Source organism: Heloderma suspectum, chromosome 6 (assembly GCF_057233095.1).
Source record: "Heloderma suspectum isolate Gila_16-S chromosome 6, 16-S_ref, whole genome shotgun sequence".
Lineage (NCBI taxonomy): Eukaryota > Metazoa > Chordata > Lepidosauria > Squamata > Helodermatidae > Heloderma > Heloderma suspectum.
Genome location: NC_139463.1, coordinates 86,357,888 through 86,363,830, shown reverse-complemented (window position 1 = coordinate 86,363,830; position 5,943 = coordinate 86,357,888). Strand labels below are relative to the sequence as shown.

General features: G+C 46.8%; 1 protein-coding gene across 1 annotated transcript in view; it reads right to left on the bottom strand.

Annotated features, from left to right (window-relative positions):
* Positions 1-3,815: 3,815 nt before the first annotated feature.
* ARHGEF40 (Rho guanine nucleotide exchange factor 40) overlaps positions 3,816-5,943 on the bottom strand; it is a 38,320-nt gene continuing 36,192 nt past the window's right edge. The window contains exon 20 of the mRNA XM_084807615.1: positions 3,816-5,606. The gene's annotated coding sequence lies outside the window, so the exon portion shown is untranslated. The remainder of the gene's footprint in view (positions 5,607-5,943) is intronic.

Sequence of the window (5,943 nt, the reverse complement as noted above, 5' to 3'; positions counted from 1 at the left end):
GCTCGTTCAGGCCGTGGATGGCAAAAGAAAAAACACACACACGCCCCCCGACAATGCCACGGGGTGGGCCACACTACCCTGGCACGACCAAGGACAGTTCGATCTGCTTTGCCATGGCGGGTGGCAATCAGTAGGAAGGAGGGGGCACTGGATCGGGGTGGGGGGCAGGCGGAAAAGACCGGTAGGATACAACCTTCTCCCGCAGGCCCCCTAAAAAAGAATATGCCACGAGGATGGGTGGCACTGCCCTGGCACAACGAAGTCATTGTCTGTGCGCCCTAGTGGGGGGTCACGCGGAGGGGCACAGCTTGCTCTGTGGATGGCATTTGATAGGGCCGAGAAGAAACGGGACATACATAGCTAAGAATTCGCCACCCCGGCAGGGCCAAGCAAGCAGGGCTCTCGTGGTTAAGGGCCGCTGGTTTGGGGAGGCTGCTCTGGCCTGCCTCAGCCTGCTCTGTTGAGCCGGGAGGGGGCAGAGCACGGGAGAAGCAGGGCACCATCTTGGCACAGACAAGCATTGTCTGCTCTGCTGTACGCTGGTGGGTGGGAGGGAAAGAATCAGCCTGGTGCAGTCTGCTTTTTTGGATGATGAGAGTGTCATTGGCAGGGGAAAGAGGGAGGGCAGTAGAACAGTAGCTTGGCATAGCTAGGCACAGGCTGGCTTTGTCTGTTCTGCTGTGCCATGATAAGAGGGGAGGGGGGGAAGCACAGGATTATTGGCATGACCAGTTTGGCAGAACCTAGCCCTGTCTACATAGCAGTTTCATGGTGGAGGAAGGCGCTGTCTGGAAGCCTGGTCTGCGGTGCAGTTCAGATCCTGGCACTGTGAACCATTTTCTGTACTGCTGTGACAAAGCGGGGGGCTGCCCCCTGCCATTATTTGCTCCCTTGGATTATGGCAGCAGGGCAAAGCGCTACCCTGCCGTTCTCTCCGCATGATGGCAGGGGATCATATGTTACTGTTGAGCAAGAGTCAGGCTGTGCCTGCTCTACCAGGCCACGTTGCTGAAAGCCGGGCCGGGAACATTGGTCCCAGGCACAAGGCCTGCTGGAAGGGCCTCTCACAGTTGCTGTTCAGCCACTCAGGTCAGTTCAGGAAAAGGGGTAGGAATAGGAACATTCTGGTTGCCTAGCAACTACAGGTCAGCTTTTTATCCACCTCCTGCTTAGGCCTCTTGAGAGTGGGAAAGGGAACACACAAGCCTATAGGACAGGAAAGCAGACGGGAAGGGGACACGTTAGCCTGGCGCTATGTCGCTCCTCTCCCCCCAGATTGTGTGTGTGTGTGTGGGGGGGAGGCTCTAGCGAGGTCAGGCAAAAGGGTAAATGCCAGTGTGATCGCAAGTTCCCTGGTTTGGGGGGGAAGGGAGGGGTCAGTAGGCTCACTGAACACACATAGATGTAAATACATTAACAACCTAACCCTAACCATGCTTCCTCAGAAGTAAGTTCCATTTATTTCAGTGGGAATTATGTCCAACATAACTGCAGCCTTGAAACAAACAACCAATGCTTATAAAAAGGATTGGTTGAAGACGGCCGTTTCTCCATAACAGCCCCCACCAAGTCAAGGAAAAATCTAGAAAGCTGGGAGTAAAATGTTGACCCAATATTAAAAGCCAGATACAAAGCAACCTACCAGAACCCATGACCTCACTAATTATATTCCACTTCAAACTGATAAGGTAGTGATGGGAGAGCACAAAATACAGTAACCTCTACAGCTGAAGAACAGAAATGACTAATCCAGTTCAGCATGCTTTTTATATAAAATAAGGTCTTGTTAGACAAACCTGACTGATTATTTTGACATGATTACATGTTTGACAAAGGTAACCATTAATTTACAGAGACCCAAGGTGTTTGCTTAGTACCTTATGATCGCTTAGGTTCATGGGCAGCACTAGCTAAAAACCACTCCTCAAATGGGTTAAAATTAGCATGTTTCCATTATATTTGTTTTCCTGTGAACACCTGGGCCTGAACAATCAATCTGCGCAGCTTGCAGATTTTAAGACACCGCACATTTCAATAAAATGACATTTTACCATTCAGACTTCTCTCACCCAACATTTTTATAGCACTCTCTCTCCCCAGCCTGCAATGCATCTACAGCCCCTCTTTGGAGAACCCTATTTGATGGGAAGACTGCAATAGTCCCATATCCTACTGTACTGGGGCTTCTGGCTCTCCTGAGATCAACCTCAATTCAAGCTCCAGAACTCTTACTGTATATCCTTCCTCACCTTTTCCCTGGTATATAACACTAAAATAAATTGTAGTAATTTGAAGCCAATATAGGTGAACAGTTGCAGGTGCTGTAAAATACAGGTTTGGAACTTATTGTTTGTTGCTCTTGTGAAAACTCAGTTTTCTACCAAAATCCTCTGAATGTTGAAGCTGAATCAATCAGGGCTAGATCTCACAAACAGCAGATGGGGTGGTTAATTTGTGTCTGGATTGTTTGCTTCAGGAGGGGGCTCCCTGAACTTAAGGTGCAATCCTATGCATGTTTAGACAGAAAAGGGAATGCAGTGAGTTGTAGGATTTTTTTCCTTTCTAATACACAGAACTGCCTCAATTACATGAGGGTAGGATTTAATTGCAACAGGAGTGCATGGGAATGGAATGTTGAACCCTCTCCCCAAGAGCTTTTCACAAGCCACAGTAACTTTCATTATTGGAGCTCATTTGAGAGCCAAACTAGATGTTACACTTAATAGTGTAGTTAGTTAGCAACCATGTCTTGAGTTTTAAAAAGTGTAATACTAGGCTTGCGGTGGGGGAATTTTCATCAGGACCACATTACATGGGAGGGGAGGTGGAACCCTTCCTTCCCCAGCTGCAGTCCTGATAAAAGTTCTCCCTGTGCGCGCACACTGCAATTAGTCTTAGGAAAAAAGCTTCCATTGCCACCAGTTGGAGCTTTTTTCCTAATTTGCAGAGCAGGGAGGTAATTTTAATCAGGAACATGGAGACTGGTTAAACCTTCTGACAGACTTTTGTTCTGATGAAAAGGGGGGGGACATACCTGGTTTTTGTTTTGTTTTTTAAACCCAAACACAGTCGCTAACCATGCAAATTACAGTCATTCTGGTTCATCCCTTTAAGAAGTGCCCAGGGAGAGAACGTGCAGGGAGATGAACCAGAGGAGGGGGGAGGGTTCTTCACTTCTTACCTGTCTGCCCCTTTTGCTGTCAATACACATGATAGGGACTTAAATGCACAGAAATTCCATCATGTCTAGCTGGTCTGCAAATGGTACAGCTCAGACACAGCTTACAATCACACCTGCACCTTTGTGAGAACTAAGCTTAATTTGTGTCAAGTTTGCCAATTTGGAACTGCTTTTCTATGTTGTAATTTTCCTCCAGTGGTTTAGCGCAAAACATAGACTAGCATCAGTCCCATCAAAAAGTGGTTATAAATAGAGGAATTAATTTTAATCCTCCCCCCAAAAGCAAGGGTGGTGGTGGTGAGCTCACAGGTCTTTAATGGAAAGGTGTGTATGCGCGCGCACGCACACACACACAAACTGTTAAAATCCGTGGGAGCTGATGAGGACTGGCAGCCCAGTACTTCAAAATAGTGGAGGAAGAGGTAATAGGCTGCACAGTTTACCCTTCCAGTGTCATGTGTGAAAATGCTCACAAATCATGTCTGCTTAAATGATAACCAGTCTCAGGAACTTCGCCTACTTTGTGCACCGCTCTGACATTACAAAAGAGTCTTCCATCATTACATCTTCTTGCATCTTTCAAAATCCCCTTCTTGTGTGTGTGTTTTTAAAACAGCAGAGTCCACTCACAATTGGATGCATCCATAGTTCATTCCCTTTGAAATAACTGAAAGACTAGTTATTACTTAAGACGCACTGATTTAAATGGGAACTAAGCGCAAATATCTTCGTATAGATCCAACCCAGTGATTTTACTGTCTACTTTTCATGTGGGCAGGTGGTTGTGCTACTCTCATATGAGAGGGCCCAGGTCCAAATCTTAGAGAAGATCTGTCAAAGGAGACAAGATTAGCTGAGCAACTCAAGTTACTGAATCATAAAGAAGTACGTCCTTTGTATCCAATAGAAGAGCCAGAGTGGACAAAAAGACCACAAAATCCATCAGCAAATCCCAAATATAGCAACATTTGTTAGCTCTCATAGATCTATTCCCACAATCCAGCTCACAATACACCACAGTGAAAAAGACAAGCACATTCGCTGCAGAAAGGTGTTTGTGAGCTTCAACAAATAAGCCAAGCCATATGCTACAGGGGGAAACAAACACTCCCCGGGGCCTCTTTAGTTTTTTCACTCACAAACTTTTTCGCATGGGAATTGCTTTTGTACAAATGCTTCCCCCTGATGACAGCAATGTGATATCAATACTGCGTGTGGAGTTTTATCATCTCAAAAACAAAGAGAAAGATCCAAGCAGAGGAGAAAAAAAAACCCTCCATATTCAGCAGAATTGTGGTACAGTCCTTCTCCAGCTCTATGCCCTCAGACTGCATGTGTGTGGATTTGGGGGGCAGGGGAGGTGTCACTTGACCAAATACTCTTGCTTGTCAAAATTCCCTGCACATAAAAAATTAGCACACGTCAATGAGACAGCTAAGCTAAAACCATTCTCCTTGACACGCTAATTTTCTATGAGTTGGAAGGTGGGTTTTCCCCCCTATGTGGGGAAGCATCCAAACATGTGTCCCAACCCATCTGCATTCTAAAGTGGTACAGTCCCAGGACAGCTGAATCCTGTGAACTTCTGCAGCACCTTCCATACTACCGTATCAATCCTTTACTCTCATATAGCTGTACAGAGCTTCCGATTCAGCTGGAGGGGCTACTTCTGAGTGCCTTCTTTAGATGAGGGTGGTTTTACATCCTATAGTAATTACCTCCCCCATCATGCAAAAGCAGACGCACCTTTCTCCTCCTTCTTTTCCTCTTGAGTTAACCTGGATGTGGTTGAGGAAGTGCATCCTGTAGTTGCCTAGCAACTGCAGCCCAGATTCTTCCTTTCATCTCCCATCAGACTAAGCAAAATAACAATTGGTCTAGAGAATGCAGCTGTGATCAGAGACGGGGCACCAAGCAAAGGCGCACTTTGAGACACTTTGGTCATCACCCCTATTTGATCATCAGTGGAGCAGGACTGACTGCAGAATTCCCTCCTCCTGGTCCACACCTCAGTTGGGCCAATACGGAGCTCCTTGGTTTGGCCTTCTTTGCCTGGAATAACAACCCTTCTCACCACCAACAGCATCAGCTTGCCCAAGAATCTCCAGTAATTTTGCAGCCCAAGAAAATGGTGGAAAAGGCACTGGATGGGTACTATCAGGCAGGACAGAGCCATCCTAGGGTAGGCCAAGTCTGGATGTTCCTATGGAGTGGCAGCAGAGTGGGGTGCATGGGAGAACCATCAGCCAACTTAGCGGAGCAGGCCACAGTACTGCTGGACACAAGTGCCCATTCATGCTTCCATCCCCCCTCCAAGGTTCTGTGGGGCTCAGACTGTTCTGTTCCCAGAGTCCCTGGGGATTGAGTCCTGCCTTCCATGACTGCCTGGGGAGAAGAGCTTCCGATGTAGGCTCCACACCCAACGCTGCAAAAGAAACGGACAGATGAGCATCCAGATACAGAGAAAGACACCATGGCGCTTAAATAGGTTTGCTGGCTACCCATCACCATCAAGCTTCTAGCCCTCATGTTTATATTTTACACCAGAATCCCTGGCAACCCATTCTGGCCTTGTGAAATGTAATGTGAATTTTAATCCCTCTGACAGGAACAGAATACAGCTCCTACCATCCTGAAATAATAAAACTTAGAAGTTTGTAGCATTTTTTTTAGTATTCAAAGCATTTCCCCTAGATTAGGGGTGGGGAACCTCTTTCAGCCCATGAGCTGAATTCAGTTTTGAGACATTCTTCGGGCTGCAT